At 41.2% G+C, this 21,932-nt stretch overlaps 1 protein-coding gene across 1 annotated transcript in view; it reads left to right on the forward strand.

The window, feature by feature from the left end:
• The first annotated feature begins 308 nt into the window (after positions 1–308).
• The window catches only part of LOC110089692 (uncharacterized), a 48,259-nt gene continuing 26,635 nt past the window's right edge, over positions 309–21,932 (forward strand). Inside the window, exons 1-2 of the transcript XR_013545419.1 lie at positions 309–443; positions 20,605–20,656. The gene's annotated coding sequence lies outside the window, so the exon portion shown is untranslated. The remainder of the gene's footprint in view (positions 444–20,604; positions 20,657–21,932) is intronic.

A 21,932-nucleotide genomic window follows, 5' to 3' on the forward strand; every position in this document is an offset into this window, starting at 1 on the left:
GAAAAATGATGTGTTCTAGCCTGCTCTAGCGCATAGATCCTCAGAGATAAACTCAAGCAAATTTCCCAGGATTTACTCCTGGCAAAGTGTGAACATTACACAGTTTACATTGTGTAAGTGTAAACTGGATTTACAAGCACATACACATTTATATGACAGACCCGTTACAGTTCACAAGTTTGACTTCCAAAGTTACAGCCTCTCTCCCCTCTCCCAGTACAGAGGTGTGACTTGTGCACAAAGCATTTTTTGTAAAAAAAGAAGCGCAGCAAGGCACTGCGCGCGCGCGCGCGTTATGGGTTCAGGCAGGGAGGAGGTCAGAGTTGAAGGGATTAGGGGGAGCAAGAGAGAGAGAGGCCGCGAGGTTTTGCTGGAGCCCTGCCTTCCATTTTAATTCCTTGCACAGCTCTGTGCTGCCGCCCGCCCCCCCACCTCCTCATTCGGTGAGCACAGCCAGAGGAAGCCACATCCAAGCGAGGGGCTTCCAAGAGGGTGGCGGGTTTTGGGGAGAGGGCAAGCACGTTCCCCGGGATGGGGAGGAAGAGCTGGACCTTCAGGGTGCCAACTTCGAAAGACGGGGGAGGGGGAGGGGGCACCTCCCTCACCTCACCCGCCGACCCACCCGAGACCATTGAGGGGGGCCCTCCCGTCAGGTTGGGTCCCAGCCCTGAAGGACAGAAAGGCGGGCAAGGCATCTTTCCCACCATTACCCATAAGCCCCGACTAGGGTAAGAGTGATGCAGGCCCAGGTAGGTGGGCAGCCCTTACTGACCTCTCCGGGAACCGGGGCCGGGGCTGCCGCTTTTGGGGCTCCTGCGCGGGGCCATGTCACCTCCTGTCAGGTAAGGCCACCAAGCAATGCGAAGGGAGGGAGGGAGGGAAGGAAAACGTTTGGGTGCGTTCACGGCAGCAGGGGGCGGGGCTGGCACGAGGGCGACGGTGACAAGCCGGCAGCTAGGCTCCCATTCAGGCGACGACACTCGAGTGGCATGTCTCTCCCACCAATCGCAAAGCAGGCATGAAGCCTTCGACGATCTTATTGGTGAGAGGGCGCGAGGGAACGCCTTCCACCCTTGTGCTTGCCTTGCATCGAGCAGCGGAGGAATAAGTTGGAACGTGGCAGTGTATGGGGGGGGGGAAGCGGGAGGGAGGGGATGTAGAGCCCCTTGGTTACGTTCCCTGGCGGCGGATGGCGTAATGTATGTAGCTTAGTTAAACTCGGAGTGACCGTTTCTGCTGCTATTCGGAAGGAAGGAAAACAGGAACATCTGTTTCCATTGCTTTCGCTGCTCCTTCAGCAGAGACTGGGAAAGGGAGAGAGGCTTTTCTTCTAGGAAGCTCCCAGGATGGTCGGTTCCTTCGCTGTGCTAATTTCGGGGAATGAGTCGGATAAAGGGTCGCCACTGACAATGTCCGCATATATCCCCTAAATAAGAGGACAGTGATTTGTATCATAGTGCATGTGCCAGTTTATTATTATTATTACCGCCCATCTGGCAGCCAGGGCCACTCTTTATATGCTCAAAGTCTGGATGAAAGTAAAAGGCGGATCCATGAAATCCCAAATGGATGCTGATTTCGTATGATTTTTTTTAATGTGGGATCCTCGTTAAACCTCCATCAAATTGTGTATCCCATCTGTGCCTCCTGTCAGGTAAGGCCAGCAAGCAATGCCCTTTGGGCACCCAGCATAGGAGACTGGAGCCACTATGTAATGTTAAGAAAAAACATAAAAACAGCCACTTTTATTTAGTGCTTCCTCAATGCTTTGCCTGCTTGTGCATTCTATTGCTTTGGGCAATGGAGTGGGGAAAACTGGACTTCCCTGTCAGGTGGGAGCAAACAAACAAGAGTATGGCAAGGGTGGTTTGAGCTAGCTGGGGCCAATTCATATCACTATGACATTCAAAGGAAGAAATGCAGGCCAAATGAGAAATGAAACACATCCTATGCTATGACCAGCCCTCTATCCTGCAGTGCATAGAAAGCAACAGCAGGCAAAGATGTCTACTCAGCAAAATCAGGACCCCACTCCTCACTGCTGTGATGCCTGGAGAAAGTGAGGAAAGGAAAGAGAGCAAGGGATTGTCTCATTCAACTCCACAGGATTTGGATATGAGTAAAAGTTCATGACATAGTTTGGTTGGTCAGTTCAGATATGAGGAGGTCCAAGCTACGTTTTTTTTTTTTTTTTTTTTTTTTTTTGCATTTTTAACCACTAACAGAGATAACTTTGGAATCTGCCTCACTAACATTTAAGTAATGTTGTGACTGATTAGCCATGTTCTGCTAATCCTAAACTCTTCCACTCATATGTTATTTGTATATACTCAGAAGTAGGCCTGAGTTCAGTGGGGCTTAGCCTTCAGTACATTTGCAGATAATTATAGACTTAATTGGTGAGTTGATTTCTAAGTATATCCTTCCACACCAAATGGCTCCACTGTTTGTCTTGAGGATTTTTTTCCCACTCAGATATAGCAAAACACAGCTTTCCAATCTATATTGCTGGTTTTCCACTGTTTGATCCTTATTTCAAATCTGTTGTCTTTTCAAGTTGTGGCTAGGTTACTGTGTATTTGGTATTGGAAAACCTCGGATTTGGATCTACAGATTTGTTATGAGTATTGTGGTGGGTTCCCCCCCTCCTTTTAATTGTAGTGACCTTTTAAATCTTTTTAGCCTTTTTGGCCTTGTTTGTCTTGCAGTTGCAGCAACCTTTAAAATGCTGATGGCCTTGTTGGGTCAATAAATAAGGACCTCCAAATGCTACATATGCATTTCTACATGTCATAATTTTCAACCAGGAACTGGCAACCTTTTTACCCTTTAAAGGCCATATTCTCTCACTGGGAATTTGGTGGAGGTCATTGTTGAAGGCTGACATGGCCAAAATTGTCCTACTCTCATGCCCTTTCTCTTTTTCCATCCTGAAAAAAAAGAAACATCAGGGGGATGAGGATGTGATAATCTTTAACAATTTTGTTTTCTGTTACCAAGCATCCTTCGAGAAGCTTAGGCAGATTTGGCAGCAGAGAAAATGTGATCTAACCATATTAACTCATGCCTGGATTACAGTGGGGTCTCTACTTAAGAACGTCCCTACTTAAGAACAATCCAACTTAAGAACAGCTCCATTTGCTAAATTTTGCTTCTACTTGAGAACAGAAATCCAAGATAAGAACAAGAAAAAAAACCTTTCCTGCTCTTTTTTTAACCTTAGGTCATCTTAGGTTAAAAAAAAATTCTCCCCCTAGTGGTAGAGTACGTATTAACCAGCTTTGCATTAGTTCCTATGGGAACTACTGCTTCAATGTACGAACGCACCTCTACATAATAAAAAACCAGCCAGAACGGATTAATTAGTTTTCAGTCCATTCCTATGGGAAATTTTGCTTCAACTTAAGAACGTTTCAACTTAAGAACACCATTCCAAAATGGATTAAGTTCTTAAGTAGAGGTTCCACTGTAGTTTCTATGGACGGAAAAGAGCAGATACTGATTAAATGGTTTTCAATGCATTCGTATGGGAAATGCATATTCAACATAAGAACTTTTCAACTTGAGAACCACCTTCCAATACGGATTAAGTTCTTAAGTAGAGACCCCACTGTACATCCAAGTTAGACACCTGCAAGCACATCTGTATGAAATTGCCCATGAAGTTCAAAACTTGTCATTGGGCTTCACATATACTCATGGAAGATAGGTGGTTAAATCATGTTATCCCTACTCTGCATCAGTTACACTGGCTGCCTCTTCATTTCCAGACCCAAATTAAGGTGCTGGTGTGAAGGAACCAGCAAAAATGGGGATAAAGATCTCAAAGGCACTGGAAATCAACAGAGAGAAAATGACCAAGTGATTGGAGAGCTGTCTGGAACTGGTGTGCGAGTGTTATCTTTGTCCTTGGAACTGGGGAATCTCTTCTTGAGAGGCTGAGGCTGTCCATGTCCTCATGGTGCTGGGGCACCCCCTGAGATCATGAGTTGCTCTTGCAAAAGCTGCCAATTACTTGGCTTCATGAAGGATTGCAGCTGATTGGCTAGCCACTAGAGGACTGGGACCAGCCGGAACAATGGCTCAGTTAAGCATCTCCTGGTAGCAGCTTAACACTTGCTTTCAACATGTAATTCAACCTGCTGTTATGGTAAACTCTCGTGCCCTGGAACCAGACTGCTCTGTAAATTAGTTAGGCATCCTTCAGTTTCAAGAGACTAACATGCTCTGTATCGAGGACTTGGAACAGCATCTAGCGTGGCTGAAGAGGCCAATTCAAAAGTGACAATCCCTTCCACACTGAAGACAAATACAGTGTCGCCTGTCCAGCTCCCTGATTTTGCTGCTCCCAGGACTGCCTCTATGCCTCAGCCTCCTGGACAAGGGTCTCTTCAAATTGGGAGAGGCCATGATGTACCGCCTGCCTCCAGGCTGAATGCCTGGAGGCAGGGTTTCCCATCTGTTCAGGTCCATTCCTAAGGCCTTCAGATCCCGCTTGCAGATGTCCTTGTATCACAGCTGTGGTCTTCCTCTGAGGCGATTTCTCTGCACTAATTCTCCGTACAGGAGATCATTTGGAATCCAACGATCAGCCATTCTCACAACATGCCCAAGCCAACGCAAACGTCGCTGTTTCAGTAATGTATATATGCTAAAAATTCCAGCTCATTCCAGGACTACTCTATTTGGAATTTTGTCCTGCCAGGTGATACCAAAAATCCATCGGAGACAACACATATGGAACGTGTTCAGCTTCTTCTCCTGCCGTGCACAAAGGGTCCAGGACTCACTGCAGTACAGGAGTGTGCTCAGGACACAGGCTCTATAGACCTGGATCTTGGTACAGTGGTGCCTCGCTTAGCGACGTTAATCCGTTCCGGGGAAATGTTGCTAAGCGATTTCATCGCTAAACGGAATAAAAAAGCCCATAGGAACACATTAAAACACCATTAATGTGTTCCTATGGGCTTAAAAACCACACCAGGCAAAGCATGGGTAGTGTCGCTAAGTGGTCAGTGGATTGTCTCTGTGGTGACCTGGCATCCTTCACAGGTAATTTGAGCCCTTTGAAGCCTTAATAGTTACCTAAACCAGCCATTCTCAAACTTTTTTTTTGCAACAGCCATAAACATAATGTGAAAAAAAATGTAGGCCAATAATGTAAGCCGAATCAGGATTGTTCAAGCTGCATAACAAATAGGCTTCCCCTCCTGCCATATCTTCATTTCTTATACTTTCGCCACCGTGGATTTATAACACTGTATATGTTTATTGGTTTTATTGTTTTTACATTTATAAACCGCCCAGAGTAGACCTTTGGTCTAGATGGACAGGATAGAAATCAAATAAATAAATAAACCTTATAAGGTGATGTGTGAAGAATCATTTCCAGTCTGTGCCCCCCTTCCAAATGGGTCAAGGCCCCATAGGGCAGCGATTCCCAACCTTTTTAGCCCCGTGGACCAGTTGGGGAAGGCACTGCCCCAGTGGTCATGCGCAAAGGAGAAGAGGTGCTCATGCGGGCGTGCACACACTCATGTGCATGTTCAAAGGGCAGTGCATGCTCGTGTGGGGGGTACTTGTGTGCATGCGCAAAGGGTTGTGCAGTGCTCAGGGGCACTCATGCACATGTATGAAGGGGTGGGGTGCTCATGTGGGTGCAGGCGCACACGCAGGTGCAAACAGGCTGTGCGGGGGGAGTGCATGCGGGGGTGGGGGGAGGTCTGTCTCTGTGGCCCGGTTTGGCTCAGGCCATGGACCGGCACTGGGCCTCGGACTGGGGGTTGGGGACCTCTGCCTAGGGGGTCATATGCCCCCCATTGAGAATGGCTGAAAACTATCTCCTATGTTAAGTGATCCAAGCTGTAGTGGATTCGGAATGCAGATTCTCCTTATGCCAGCACAACTGCCCTTCTGTTGTTTGAGATCAATTGGCAGGCAACAACAAATAGATTGAAAGAGGAAAGGGCAGAGCTAAACTAGGCCCAAGCCAGCTGATTTAGCATCTTAGCTACTTAGGACTGCACCAAACATCAGCGTTAGGGATCCTATTTATTGGCCTATCAAGAGAGCCGTTAGGCTGGCAGATAGCAGGAATAGGGATACACACCTTTGGAAATTTCCTCCCAAAGAGGCCTCAATATTGGTAACTTTTTAAAAATCTGGAGGTATAGATCACGTTTGGATTGGTTATTTATTTTTAGGTGCTATTATTTAGTTTGTCTGTTAATCATCATTGAATTGTTGTCTGTTACATACTTTTGTAAACTGCCTTGTGAATGTAGCATACTTTGTAGATCAGTTTAAATGTTTGGAGTTAATAAATAAGTGATAAACAGCATGCAATGTCTTTGTTTCGCATACACATCTATTTATTCACATTCTAAATGTTTCTGTTCTGTTGGTTCACACCTAACATAAACAGAGGCTAACCTCTTTAAAAATGTTTTCAAGAGAGGGAGGATTGATGTTTGAAACCAGAGAGCCAGTGAAGGTTAGTAGTTAAAATGTTGGACTGGGATTTGAGAGATGCAAGGTCTAATCCCCACTGAGCTGTGAAATTCACAAGATGACCTACATCACTGGGTTTTTATGAAAATAGAGTTGGGAAGAGGTGTGGCAGGGATGCCACCTTGAGCTTATAGGAAACAAAGCAGAAAATATATGTAACATTTTTTAAAAAAGTTAAATGTCCATGTCGTCTTTCTAAAGAAGTGGTGGAAATTGTATAAGGAAAAGATTCCTATTTGTCAAAAAGAAATGTAACATAAGTACAGTTGTTCCTGATATAATTGGATTCTGATCACCGAGCAATATTAAATTAGTGTTGTGATCTGATTCCATATAAGATGGTGTTATAAGTAACAATCATTGTGCATCAGCATAGTTTATAGGAAAACGGAGAATGCTGTATCTGTTGCATGAACTGAAGCTTTTTCAGCAAGGAGCCCTGCCTAAGCTTGTTTATCAAGATTGTCACAAGGCCAAAGAAAACAATCCTAGCACAGTTGCCCAATATAATGCAGATAGCATTGTGCAAATTGTATAAGTAAGATATAGTTCAGATTCCAGTTCTGCACTTTGAGAAACAATCCAAATCAACTTGGTTCCAAAGTGAACTGTTGCCCTTTTTGAGAAGCTGAAACCTGCCCATAAACAGTTAAGCACAAGGGTTGTGTGCCATACTGTATGTGTAAATTCTCCAGAATTCCCTTGCAGATGCTTTCAGAGCAGCTCACTGCAGTTTAGTTTGTGGTTTCCCTGCAGCAGATGTACATGTCTAAGAGATCAGTTATCCAAGAATCAATTCAAACAATCCAAATCAATGGTTGTTGTGGGTTTTTCGGGCTCTTTGGCTGTGTTCTGAAAGTTGTTCTTCCTGATGTTTCGCCAGTCTCTGTGGTCAGCATCTTCAGAGGACTGGAATAGGAACTCTGTTCATGCTGTGTTGCAAGGACAGAGTTCCTACTCCAGTCCTCTGAAGATGAGTGCAGTTTGGTACAATTCATCTCTTCTTATTGAACAGGTTTTGTTCTCTCATGCACTTATAAGGAAGATATTGTGAGTATGATGAAATACACCTTCTGAAATTCTGTTAATAATTGACCAGGAAGCAAACTTTGGTGATTATTACCTTTATCCGAGTTGTGCAAAATTTCTAGTTCATATAGTGGCCAATTACTGCCTGGCCTTCTTTGCTCTGAGAATGCTGGATGGAACATTCATGATGATCCTTTCTGAACTCTGCTATGCTGGCAAGCATACAGAATAATCAGCAGCATTTGTTTAAGACATGGATCATTTCAAAGAAGTTATAAAATATAGGAAGCCATTCAATCTTGGCTTAAATGAGAAGGTTTGTATGTTGTGAATATAGTACAGTATTCTTGTTCTTAGGGGCTGAATCTTGTAATGTATTATATGAGTCTATGAAAGCATATTGCAAATAGTGAGACTTCCCAAAAGAATTCAGGACCTTGGAAATTCTCTACTGTACTGATTACATCACATTTACAACAAGGAGATTTGCCGCTATCACGGATATTGGAAACATAAAAACAGCTTTCTTAATTATCCAGTTCTCACATCCATACATTATGATCGTATGTACAGTAGTGTGGCTGATCCTGGTCGTGGTCTCTAGATATGCATATTTACAGTTGATGATCTTTTCTAATTCCTTCATTGCTTTCCTTCCTAGTCTCAATCTTCTTCCAATTTCTTGTCTGCAGCCTTCATTTGGATTGATGATTGATAAAAAGCAAAAGCGTGCTTGCTTATATACCGCCCCATAATGCTTCAAGCACTCTCTGGGCGGTTTACAAGTTAATTATGCAGGCTACACATTGCCCCCCCCCCCAGCGAGCTGGGTACTCATTTTACCAACCTCGGAAGGATAGAAAGCTGAGTCAACCTTGAGCCGGCTACCTGGGATTGAACCCCAGGTCGTGAGCACAGTTTTAGCTGCAGTATAGCGGTTTAACCACTGTGCCACGAGGCTCACTGAAGGTATACAAAATCTCTGTTTCAGTTTCTTCATTGTCAACTTTAAAGTTGTGTACAGTAGTTTTTCTGTAGTCATGATTTTTGTCTTAACATTCAACTGCAGTCCTGTTTTGGCACTTTCTTCTTTCACTTTTGCTGAAAGTCATTTCAATTCATTGCTGTTTTCTGCCAATAAGATAGTGTCACCTGCATATCTTAAATCATTATTGTTTCTTTCACCAATTTTCATTCCTCCTTCATCTGAATCTAGTCTGACTTTCTGCATAATGTGTTTGGCATACAGTCTGAACAGATAAAGGGATAAATGCACCCCTGATATCTTTGCTTATACAAGCATCAGATACAAGCATCAAAATATTATCTGGCAAATCTCCGTATTTTGTTCTCCGCCACTCTAAGCAGATTTTTTAAAAACTTTCTCAAAGTTGTCAAGGTCATATTATTCAAATTATTGTTTCACAATGTTATAGTCAAAAAACGTAGAAAATATTTGTCAGACCAGTGGAACATATTGAATTAAATGAAAAGGTGAGGTTTTGTCAAACGGATTGATATTGGGATCCTTGGCATGGATAGCTCATTTCAGATACAGGATTTCCCAAATGGAAACAAAAGAGTTCCTCTTAGGATAGACCAACATATGTATCTGTTGATAAGGTAAATGGGACTTTAAGCCGATATTCTAAAAGACAGGAAGGGTTATTTTGTAGACTGCCTCCCCCTCTATATGATGAATTAAAGCAGTAAAAGTGTTTATAGTTGGATGTAAACATCATGAATTGTCAGCTGGTGCAATTAAGGAAGAAACTGGCAAATTTGCTTTCTTTAGCCAGTAAGAAACATTTGATAAGGATCTCATTGTCACATTGAAACTGGAGAATGGGAATAAAGAAATGAAATGCCAGCAATTTGAATGAACTAGGACCCCTTTCTTAAGGTACAAGTGGATATACCAAGGGAAGAAAGTGCATTTATCCTAAAAAAAATAAAGAGTACACTTTCACCCTGCCAAAGATAATGGCTGAGCCACTGTGGTCTTCAGCTGAAAGTTACACAGCTGACCCACATTTCCTGGGTGATACCATTTAAAGTGTAGGGGGATCTTCCCATTTCACTCTTTACCAGACTTCAACATTCTGAATGGGTGAAATGAATCAGTCCCAAATTGACTGCGATCCAACTACCAGGGATCTTATAGTCCTGACCTGCAAGTCTCAGTAATCATTGGTTACCATAAAAGTGACTAATACTTCCCACCTTCTATGGCCAGAGGTATCTGCACATATACTCAGTGATTTGACCAAATTAACTACACAGAACCACCAAATTGCATCTCATAAAATGTAGACCTGGGCCTCCCATCCAGCTGCTCACTTGAACCAAGGCCAAATTAAACCAAGAACAAGTGAGAAGTAAAAGGTAACAGAAACAGGATTGGAATCCTGAATGCAGCTTTTCAGCGACTGTCACGTAGAGACAAAGATAATTACGATAACCAGTACAAAGAAATATAGTAGGACAAAGGGGGCAAAACAAGAGATCTCTTTAAGAAGATCTAAGAAATCAAAAGGAAAATTAATCTTAGATCAGGAATGCTGATTGACCAACAGGGAAGTGCACTATCTGACCAGGATGAAATAAAGAGAAGATTGAAACGTTATACTGAAGACCAGTACAAAAGATATAAAAGGATGACAGATTCCTTTGAAGAGGAATCCTATGACAAAGAATCTCCAGTTCTAGAAAGTGAAGTGAAAAGCTGCTCTGAAAGCAATTTGTTGTTGTTTAGTCATTTAGTCATGTCCATAATAGCAAGAAATAAATCACCAATGGTAGAAGTAATTACCAATAGAACTGTTTCAAGCCACAGAGTCTGAATCTGGTAAAATCTTAACAAGAATATGCCAACAAATATTGAAAACAAAACATTGACCCATAGACTGGCAATGCTCAACATACATTCCAATCGCCAAGAAAGGAGATTCCAAAGAGTGCAATAACTATAGGTCCATTGCTTTAATTTCCCATGCAAGAAAAAAAATGATCTTGAGGTATAAATTTGAAGTATCTGCATAGCCTTGGGCAAGCTGAGGTGTGCTGGTCACACATAAAGGTAAAGGTTCCCCATGACATTTAGTCCAGTTGTGTCTGACTCTAGGGCGTGGTGCTCATTCTCGTTTCCAAGCCATAGAGCCAGCATTTGTCCAAAGACAGTTTCCATGGTCATGTGGCCAGCTCGACTACACATCGAACTCCGTTACCTTCCCACTGAGGTGGTACCTATTTACTCACATTTACAAGCTTTCAAACTGCTAGGTTGGCAGGAGCTGGGACAAGTGACATGAGCTCACTCCGTCGCATGGATTCGATCTTACGACTGCTGGTCTTCTGACCCTGCAGCACAGAGGCTTCTGCGGTTTAACCTGCAGCGCCACCACGTCCCTTATGAGCAAAAAACCCAAAAAAACAAAAGCACGTATGATCAAACAAAATGTTAAAGTATTTTAATGTTGGCCAGGATCCTGTTAACATTTTTGTAGTTTGCCATGGATAATTGGTGAAGTCGTTAGGGCATATCTTGGCCAAGAGTCCAGTTACACAACTGGTTCCAACTGAGATCTGCCCAGTATCTCATCAAAAGTGGAATTAGCCAGGCAAGTCCCACAAATCTTATATAAACACCATTGGGATTCTGGACAGGAAACAAAATGTTCAGTCTTTAAAAAAAAAAGATCCATAGTTTACTCTAAGGTAAGCAACACATGTGTATAATTTTGCACAATTTGACTTCAAACCAAGAGAAGAAGACTACATGAATAGTGATTTGTGGTTCACAAAGAGTGGAATGGATATAGCATTGAGATTTTGATATGAAAATGTATTAAATATTAATGTTGTATAGTTAAATTTAAAATGGCTCATTTTACCTACGTCACTGTACTGATTGTAGTCAGGTGTGGATATCAAGGATTAAGACTTAATGTTGTACAGCTGTATACATGACAAAACCTTGTGTAACAGAAAATGAAGGAATGTATTTTCTGATTGGTCACAGAACTGTACATAAGTCATGTGTAAAATGAACGTCTTTATCTGCTGTAAGTCAGATCACTTTTTCCTATGCTGTGTGTTGCGTATGTATATATGTAAATAGACTAGTTGGTTTTACTCTCTCAGTGCCATAGTGTCATAAATACCGTATCTCTGCTAACCAATATCACCTTACTTTGCTGATGTTATGAGAATACACGTTATAATCAAAGTTCTCAACATATAGTAATAGGGAGGAGAAATCTGCAGATACACATATGTAGATGTACAATGGGCATTCAGGTACTATTTCCTGTAAGGTCTTCTTCAGGTACAGATCTTAATATATCTAATAGCTCTTGACAGATATACGTATTACTGTCTCTTGCAACCATAGCATACAAACTTGTGAGTGTTTTGTTCCTGTAATTGGTTTTCTTCTTAACTTGTCTAAGAATCAGCAGTACTGAGCGCTGACAGTAAACAAGTGGGTTAAAGTCATGTGTTACCCAATAACATAACAATCCTAAGATTATATTGGCATTTTTTTTAAAAAAGTACCAGTGGGTTAAAACTGATTATATGGCATGAGTTAGAATGAAGGAAAATATTGCACAAGTGATTTATTTATCACCCCATTCATCATGTCTCACTCTGAGGGAGGAGCCCACAAAATGAGGCATTTGGGGTCAAGAAAGGAGGGAGGAAGGGAGGGGAAATAGTAGGGACAATAGTAACAAGGGGAGAGGGTAGAAGCAGCAAAGAGTGCGAAGTCAAAAGCAGCAGGCATAGGTCATCCCACCAGAAGTAGTGAAATATCTTGCAATCTCTCTGCGTGAGGCTTTGTTACAGCTGAGTTTAAGATTAAAGAAAATGTTCCCTGCATAGAGTTTCCACAGACCAGAGGAAAGCACAAGGGCAGAGTCTCTTGTGTTGGTCGGTAAGAAAAAAGTCTACTGTTTTCCAATATATATATTTTAGGAACAATTCAAATGTCAGAACAGTGTGCAAATATTTGAGTTTCTGTATTCAGAACTCTTCAAGAATTCTTTGGTATGCTGGATGGAAAAACAACAACCTGGGACTGGAGAAAGAGACCAGAAACATGACTAGCTGTTGAAGCCATAGTGTTTTCATTTAGACCTAATCTCAAAATGGAGATTACAAACTGAATAAATTGGCCTCTCCTAGGAACTATAATTATCCTACAAGGTAGGCTTCAGCAGCATGTGGACTGAGAACTCCCAGAAGTACAGGCTGGATTTCAAAGGGGCAGAGGAACTAGAGACCAAATTGCTAACATGCACTGGATTTTGGAGAAAGCCAGGGAGTTCCAGAAAAACATCTACTTCTGCTTCATTGACTACGCAAAAGCTTTTGACTGTGTGGACCACAGCAAACTATGGCAGTTTCTTAAAGAAATGGGAGTGCCTGACCACTTTATCTCCTGAGAAACCTATATGTGGGATAGGAAGCAACAGTTAGAACTGGATATGGAACAACTGATTGGTTCAAAATTGGGAAAGGAGTACAACAAGGCTGTATATTGTTCCCCTGCTCATTTAACTTCTATGAAGAATATATCATGCAAACAGCAGGACTGGAGGAATCCCAAGCCAGAATTAAGATTGCCGGAAGAAATATCAACAACCTCAGATACGCAGATGATTCCACTCTGATGGCAGAAAGTGAGGAGGAATTAGATAACTTCTTAATGAGGGTGAAAGAGGAAAATGCAAAAAATGGTCTGAAGCTCAATATCAAAAAAACAAAGATCATGGTGTGAAGGAGAGCTGAAAGAAAGTAAGCCGTCCTCGACAGTAGCAGTGGCTAAGGAGGAAAGAGAATGTTGTAGAGCAGAGGCGTCAAAGGAGAAAGAAATCTTAATAGAAGAGACGAGAAGGGTAGAAGAGATGAAAGGGAAGGTAGAAGTTTGCTTAGTCGCAGAAGGGGAGAAAGGAAAAGGGGAGGAGCTAAGGATGTCAGTTTGGTAGGAAGGTATAAATGTCCAGGTATAGAGGAGTTTTGGAGGCAGATTGGAGAAGGAGGAACGTGACAAGCAGGAGTCTGAGTCCAAAAAGACGCAAGGGCTCCTGAGAGATTTCCTGAACCTGAAAGTCATAGGATTATTACCCAATCCGGAGCCAAAGAGAGAGGGAGAGACAGTATATGAGACATAGGAATGGACAGCCATTGTCTTCCCGAGGGGGAAGGGCGAGGCAGAAAGGTAATAAGACTGGACTCTACCTTCAACCAAGCACCGAAGGAAGGAGACTGGGCAAGGAATCCATGCTGCGGCACAATCTGTGAAGTGAGGAGCACTCCTTTATGGAGCCCCACCAACCGCGAATGCTTTGGCCCAGCACCCCAATGAGTTATCTGGACTTTCAGCAAGAGTTGGCCTGTTCCAGTTATGGCCTATTACCCAACATATCATGTTTTAACCCGGTTGAGATAATTGTTGAAAAGCCAGAGATTAATAAAAGTGAAGCTTTGAACATGACTGACAAGCCTACGTCATTATTTCCCGTCAAAAGTAAGGAATTATTGCAAAATTTAAATGACCCCGATGATACATGGCCACTAGTCCCATCATCTCCTGGCAAATAGAAGGGGAAGATATGGAGGCAGTGATAGATTTTACTTTCTTGGGCTCCATGATCTCTGCAGATGGGGACAGCAGCCCCAAAATTAAAAGACTCCTGCTTCTTGGGAGGAAAGTGATGACAAACCTCGACAGCATCTTTAAAAGCAGAGACATCACCTTGCCGACAAAGGTCCACATAGTCAAAGCTATGGTTTTTCCAGTAGCGATGTATGGAAGTGAGAGCTGGACTATAAAGAAGGCTGACTGCTGAAGAATTGATGCTTTTGAATTGTGGTGCTGGAGGAAGTTCTTGAGAGTGCCCTGGAGTGCAAAGGGAACAAACCTATAAATTCTGAAGGAAATCAACCTGGAGTGCTTGGAAGGACAGATCCTGAAGCTGAGGATCCAGTCCTTTGGCCATCTCATGAGAAGAGAAATCTCCCTGGAAAAGACCCTGATGTTGGGAAAAAGTAAAGGCAAGAGGAGAAGGGGACGACAGATGACAAGATGGTTAGACAGTGTCATAGAAGCTACCAACATGACTTTGACCAAACTCCGGGAGGCAGTGAACAACAGGAGGGCCTGGCATGCTCTAATCCATGGGGTCACGAAGAGTCGGACATGACTTAACAACTAAACAACAACAACAGGTGCTATAAATACCAGGTTAGACCCAAGATTCTGGGATGAAGAAGCAGTGGTTGCTTCATATACTTCTTTCATCTGTATACTTGAATGATCAGCTATAACAATCAGTACTTTTCATTTTCTGTATTGTATTTGTTTTATGATTTCTTGGTATTCATTCACTTTGATAGTTCTTTTTTAGCCAATCTCTTCACCCAAGAAATTCTTAGTAGTCTACAGTAAATCTTAGCATCCTACAATAATGCTTCTTTTTCCAAAAGTAGCAGGCATTAAAACTCCATGATACCATGACATACAGTAGAATCAAGAATACACAGCATTATATAAGCTTTACTTTCAAAGCTGGTTTTAAGGGTTTGTTACTTATTATGTTATTCATTTTAAGTTTCTTCATTTTAATTTGTTTGTGTTTAACACAGAGTGTGCAGAACAAGGATGTGGACATGCTCCTTTGCAACATACCAAGTTGTATGAAGACCCAAATCCAGATTTGAGACACCACCACTCCTACATTGCCGTACAGTGCTCAAGTTTGGCATGCCATTATTCTCAGTCTTCTTAAAAGTCACCTTCCATGCTCTGCTGGTGAGAGTCCAGGTGGAAGGGAATCCAAAGCCTCAATTAGGGGTTCCAAGTATTAGTTAGAACCTAAGCCTCAGTTGGTAGAGTCAGGTAATTGGATCAAATACAATTTCATAAAGTGATCTGCTTTGTAGTTCTCTCGAACACTTTTTAGACAGCACAAATGACCATACTTTGTACCAGTTTGAAGAAGGAAACCAAGAGGTGTTTCATAGGTTTAATGGGATTGCAAATTACTGTGTGAGCTTCCAGCAGATTTCAGATTGCAATGAGGATTACTAGAGGAAAGAAACAATGATTGTACACTCCACAAATATGTAGTGGAGGAAGCAGGCCTTGTATTTTCTCTTTCTCAGTATTTCCTGGGGCTGCGTGAGGTAAGCATGATCCTAGCACAGACTAATCAGCTAGTTTTCACAAATCACTTCTACATAAATCCTTAGTGAAGCAGAGAGGAAAAGTGAAGACTGTCACAAAGTTCAGACTCCAGGGCGTTTCCAGTTTGTCCAGCTTTATCACTCGGCACCCCTCCCTTTGTTGTTTTCCCTAGTCCTTAGGCTGACAAAGTGTTCTGGAAAACTCAAAGATTGCTCAATACAGATAGCTTGCTTACCTTAATAAAGCTAATATTCTACCATAGCTTTGGAGTCAAAATATATATTCTTTTAAAAACATTTCTCTTACTCATCATTGATCATCTGTTAATGATTAAATTGTCCAGTTTAACAAGTTTTGTAAATTGAAGCTATCTAATTCAACAGCACCGTTCAAATTGTTGTGTGTGGGTTGATTTTTTTTTTTAAAGATCACCAAAAACAGGCAGACTGAGATTGAATGATTGCAAGAGAAGCCTTTTTGAATACACAAATGGATCATTTCCTTGGAATCTATCATCCTTGTCTGAGAAAATAACTTGTAATTTGAAAAAAATCTGTACAAAAGAAGCCAGAAAATGTTCGTGGGATTTGCTGTTGAAAAAGAGTTTTGAGGATTCTGCTGTTAGATTTATTGAAACCCCCCCCCCCACACACACATTTATACATTCGTTTATCTCTGCATCTCTAAGGAAAATTCCATTCTGATTTGTTAGCCCATCAGCTTCTGCCCCAAAGCTTATGCCTTTACGCAAGTTAGCTGTTCTTATGACTCCACCTTGTTTTGCTGTAGGTGCATTTCCCTAATCACAATTGTACATCTCTTTGAGACACACAGCAGTCACTTATTTGAACATGGTGGCAGCATATAATTATAAATGCTTACAGTGAACTGCTGCTGCATGTAAGGCTATATTCTTTTGGTCTCTGTTAAGCATAAGGCCTATAATTTTGCAGGAAGCATTTTCATTTGTCTTTAGGGAAGAAAGAGTCACAAATCTGTTGTGGCTGTTGCCTCAATGTACTCTTTTTCTTCATTTGTATCAGAAAGAATCCAGTGGTGCTTGGTGCTTCTGGAATGAAAAGAGCAGCCAACAGGGTGCCCGAGGGACACCCAAATGTGTTCACAGTCCTCACAGCATTTGGGTCCATGACCTCCCCTCAATATATTAAAAAGAAAAGAACTTCAATGAACTATTGAAACTAATGAGTTAACTAGTTAAATAACTTTTTCCTTCAATTTGACATTCTCCTCCCTTCTCAGTATCTGCTTAATTTGAACACAGGGTGGGTAATTATAGTTGCAGGGTAGTGCAAATATGTTATCATGCAGCAGAACAGAACTTTTTTACTCCTTCCTGGTCAAACAGGTATTGGTCCTGGCAAAAAGATTCTGTGTCTGGTTGTAAAAGTATTTTAAAGGCATTTTTAAAAAAGAATAGGAACAAATACTGAGAAGCTAACTTGTTTAGGCTGTGAAATTACTGGTTTTTGCTTTGTTATTGAGATAGTCTTTTTTTGATTTTAGCAGAGCTTTGGTGTCCATGTATTGTTATAGTTTTAGCCATTCCAGCTGTCTTGTCACTGTACAATTGTCTGGTAATTAAGAAAAAAAAGCTCCAAAGGTTTTGTGTGCCATCAAGTCACTGCCAATGTGTGGTGACTACATGAGTTATTAATCTCTAAAATGTTCTATCACTAACAGCTCTGGTGAGATCTTTTAAACCAACAGCATCTCATGTTACATTGTTCTTTCTTCCTTCTCCCTCCCCTCCTTCCTAGCAATATTGCCTTTTCCAATGAGTATTGCAAACTGAAAGTTGTACATTTCTCTGTTGTGACAATCTGTCTCATATTAGGTCTTCTTCTCTTCCTATTACCTCCCCCTTCCCCACTTTTCCAAGCTATATTGTCTTTTTTTGTTCTATATTTTCAGTATGCAGTATATGCATGATAGGATAGCCTATCATGCATATTTGTTTTACTGTGAGTTCACACTTGACTTGATTGAACACCCACATTATGGCTATCTGTAAGGTTCTGCTCCACATTTCATATGAGCTGATTTTTGTCACTGTCTTTCTTTCACATATTATGGATGATTTTCACCTTCTTTTTCAGTGACAATTTTTGCTAACTCTCAACTGTCCTTTCACTCTTGTTGAAAAACACCTGATAGTTGTGTGTTTGGGAAAGAAATGTCTGAAACAATGAGACAGCTTTTGGGTTTTTACTTTGCTTGGTGTCACTTTGTGAATGGTAGTGAGCACAAGAGGACATCATGTAGACCATCTTGACTGCTGCCACTGTTGTTGTCAACGAACAGGCTGCCCTTCTATATAAAGTCTGGCATCCTTTTTCCTGCTGGCTGTGTAGGCACAGTATTGTGCATTTTTTGGCATTTTTAATCATGGATGCTGAAGTTCAATATCCCACATTCAAAAAACAGAGGGTTTTTTTTAAAGAATTAAATATTACTTGCTTGAGACTGTATCCTTCTGCTCTGTTCCTTAATGCCCCATCCTCAGGCATTGACATTTGATCTGGGTAGTCCCCAGCTGGATCTGTTTGAGCAACCTTAAAGTCTATAGGTCAGAAACTGCTGTCAAGGTTTTGCCCTAAGCCATCAGTCAACTCTAGTCTCAGCAGGAAGAGATTGTATCTCATGCAGATCTTTTGTTGTCCCAAGACTCCAGCTTGTCCTCTAAATTAAAAAAAAAACATGACTTGTTCCCATCATATTGGATTTAAGACAGGTATATGCATAGCCTATATGACGCACGTTATTGGAATGTGCTACTGACAACTGGGATTACTACTCACTGTATAATTGTTGATCTATATTAAATATGAGTGTACAAATAAAGAGAATTAATGCAATGTAAATATGTTCAAGTAGTCTTTTTGGGGGGAAGCAGTCTTATGCCAGGCAAAGGGCATTTAATTGTATTACACAATTGTCACATGGCAATCTAAGGAGACGTATGCAAGGCATTTCAAAGCCATGTTTGGTTGCATAGCGTAGTATCTTGTAGGAATGTAAAATTACATGAGCTTGACCTAATCTCCACTACAGTAGGTTTACTGAATTAGAGAGGCTTATGTAAGTGTTCTGTTTGTTCACTGGGTGTACTATAGCTGGGACCTAGAGTTCAATTTAGTCCAAGGTATGCAACTATCTTCAATAGGCTTAATGTGGAAGAAAGGAGGGATGTGAATCTATTCACCTATGAAAATGAGTGAGGACTCCTAGATTAACATACATGTTGTAGCATAGAAAACACCTTGATCTGTAGAGTCTAATCTCCTTATTATAAGGAGGGACTGCAGCAGGAAGTGAAATTGAGAAGGGCTGCTACAGACCCTGTTTCACAATCCATGCTGGTGTTTTACAGGTATCTGCCAAAGGTAAAAGCAGAGCTGAGGACTGCTTTGCTATCTGTGTTGTTCAGCCACAACACCCCTTCCTTTATGTAGAAGAATTGTGTGCAAGTAAAAAATCTACCATCACTTGTCAAGCCATCAATTTATTTCATAGCTTTTGCACTTCTGTTGATCCTAGCAAATAATGGTTTATCAGAAACTGTGAAGGAGAAAAGAGTTTTTATCTTTCTGACAGACAAAAAAGGTAACTATATCAAAGCAAAGTTGTCGAGAGGATTTGTGTGTGTGTGTGTGTGTGTGTGTGTGTATGCTATATTGCATCTCTCAATGATTTTCAACATGGTAATATTTATTCTGACAGTCAAACACAAAAGCTTAAATCAACACAAGGCCCCGGTCACTTGTAGACACCCTCTTCCGTTCAGTTGTCTTCATTTTTTAAGGAAAATCTCAATTTGAAGTTAGAATCTTAGCTGGAGAGAGGAGCTTTTTAACCCTTTCTCCTTCAGAATATATTCTGTCAAAAATACTTCTCCCAAGCTGCCTTCTTACTAGGGAAGCTGTACATGCAATTCTCTCCTTCATCCTGCTTCCTCAGTGCAGTTTTTTCAAACTTCCACAACTGCATTGAAAAAGAAATCATTAGGATAAATCCCAGACAAGTCAATCAAAGGGTAGTTCACCCATAGACATATAGCAAGGACAAGGAAGCTTGTAGCCCTTCAGATCGGAGCATGGGAAAATTGCTCTTTTGGACAGCCACTCCCAGAATCCAAGAGGCCATACTGGTTGGGAGTTGTATTCCAAAGGGGTAACATTTTCAAGTTTTGTTCCAGTTCCCATGATCTTTCACCACTGGCCAAGCTGGCATAGCATTGATAGATGTTGTAGTGCAAAAATGTCTGGAGAACCACATGTTCCCCTGAGAGATTTGATGGTTCTTTTCCACATGCTTGTATTGTGTGCAGAACATTAGATTAAGCTCCCTAATGTTGCCTTTGTGTTGCTTATGTAACTTTGTTGTGGCATGTATTGAGTTGAGTTTGAATGGGACGTTACGCTAAGGAAACAACAAAGCTGAATACCAAGTAAAGAGTTGCAGCAAGTCTTATGGCATAATCTGAGAGTTATGAAAGTGGGTTCCTGTAATATATTTCCAAAAGCTCATGTTACAACTGTACTTCATTTTTGTAGGAAAATGGTGGTGGCCATATTTGCAATTATGAGATATATATTAGCCAGAACCAGTACCAGACAAGTTCAGAGGTGGAGGTGGAGATGAGGAATCCTTTCATAGAATAGATTTGTACCTAGAAATGTTCCATTAACAGAAACAATAGGATTCTGCATCGATCAGCAATGTGATTGACCATGTTACTGGCTTGTTTTTTAATACCTTCCTGTTTACTGGAAGTTTCTGGTTCTTAGTGTGTTGACAGGGACAGTTTCTAGAAGAGCTTGTCCTTCTAAGTCTGTCGTGATTTTCTGTTTCAGAAAAGTTGGATGGCGGGTGAATTATGCAGTGTATTATAACTGCTCAGCAGAGGTCAGTATTGCAGCATTACAGAAAAGGAAACTTTGAAATCTTGATTTCACACTGCAATTAAAGAAAAGCCAGAGTTTCCCACCCACCCCTCTCTCCTCCCTCCCTCCCATTAGTTTTCTCTCTAGGCATGGGGGTTCAGCTTTAGTAGCTGAAGTTACGCAACAGAATTTGAAGTCTTAGTTATTTTGGCATTCATTATCTGCAACTGCATGTATACACAGTGGTTTGCCCCTACAGTTCATTCTGAAAAAATGAGAAGGAGGCTGATCTTCTGTAATCAGTTATCTTTGTTTTAAGCTGCTTAATGTTGTCGGCTCGACAATGACAGTTTATGAACTCCAGTCTTAGAAGCTGAAATTTAAGACTTGTGTCAAGTTTCACATTTGAGTGGTTAATTGCATGTCAACTTCACTGTAGGAGACCAGGAACAGCTCTAAATACATATACAGTACTTGAGAATGAAATTGACATGCATTTAATCACTTCAAAGTGACTTTGACAAAAATTCTGAGAGTAGTGACCTAAGATTAGTGTCAGTCAGAAACAGTATTTCAAGGCAAAAATACAAAAACATATTAGGATTAGTTTTTAAAAAACACAGCAGTTACGACCACAAGCATCCACAGTGCTTTTAAAAAACAATTTGGGTACAAAAGGTGATTTGAAATGTCAGAGATCTCAGTTCCATGTTCAGGAATCCTTTTAGCCTTGACCTATTCCAAGGCTTCTTGCTAGAAACTCTAGAGGGAGAGGTGCAAAGTGTGTTTCCTAAGGATCCTGACAAAACCTAGAGCAAAAAAAAAAGCAGATGCAAGGAAGGAAGGAAATGGTAGGAGAGGGAAGGGAGAAGGGCTCACTAGAGGCAGAAGGCTACATGAGCAAGAACCAAATTCCAACTTAGCTCAATACCAGAGAGGAAACATGTTCTGAAACCTCTTTTGAATTACAGGCCATTTAGTTATTTCCAAAACAAAGAAGATAGATTATAACCTAGTATATGAAGCAGTATCATAGGGTTATAGTGGGTACAAGAACTGAGTTTTTGTCTCTAATGACTGCTAAAGAATCTGTCTCCTGGTGGTGGCCCTTATTGAATGATAAGTTTTTCACTCTGATGCTCTGAATTAGCCAATTTAACATTTGCCTCTAGTTGGTTGATCAGGCAAATGATCAGGCTTGGCAATCAAAGTTGTTTGCAAAGTTTGGAGTTTCCCTCCTTGGAGGCAAAAGAGATTTTTTTTTCCCTAGTGATTTCATCTAGCTAATGGGACATTCC

Source organism: Pogona vitticeps, chromosome 4 (assembly GCF_051106095.1).
Source record: "Pogona vitticeps strain Pit_001003342236 chromosome 4, PviZW2.1, whole genome shotgun sequence".
In the NCBI taxonomy this organism is placed as follows: Eukaryota; Metazoa; Chordata; class Lepidosauria; order Squamata; family Agamidae; genus Pogona; species Pogona vitticeps.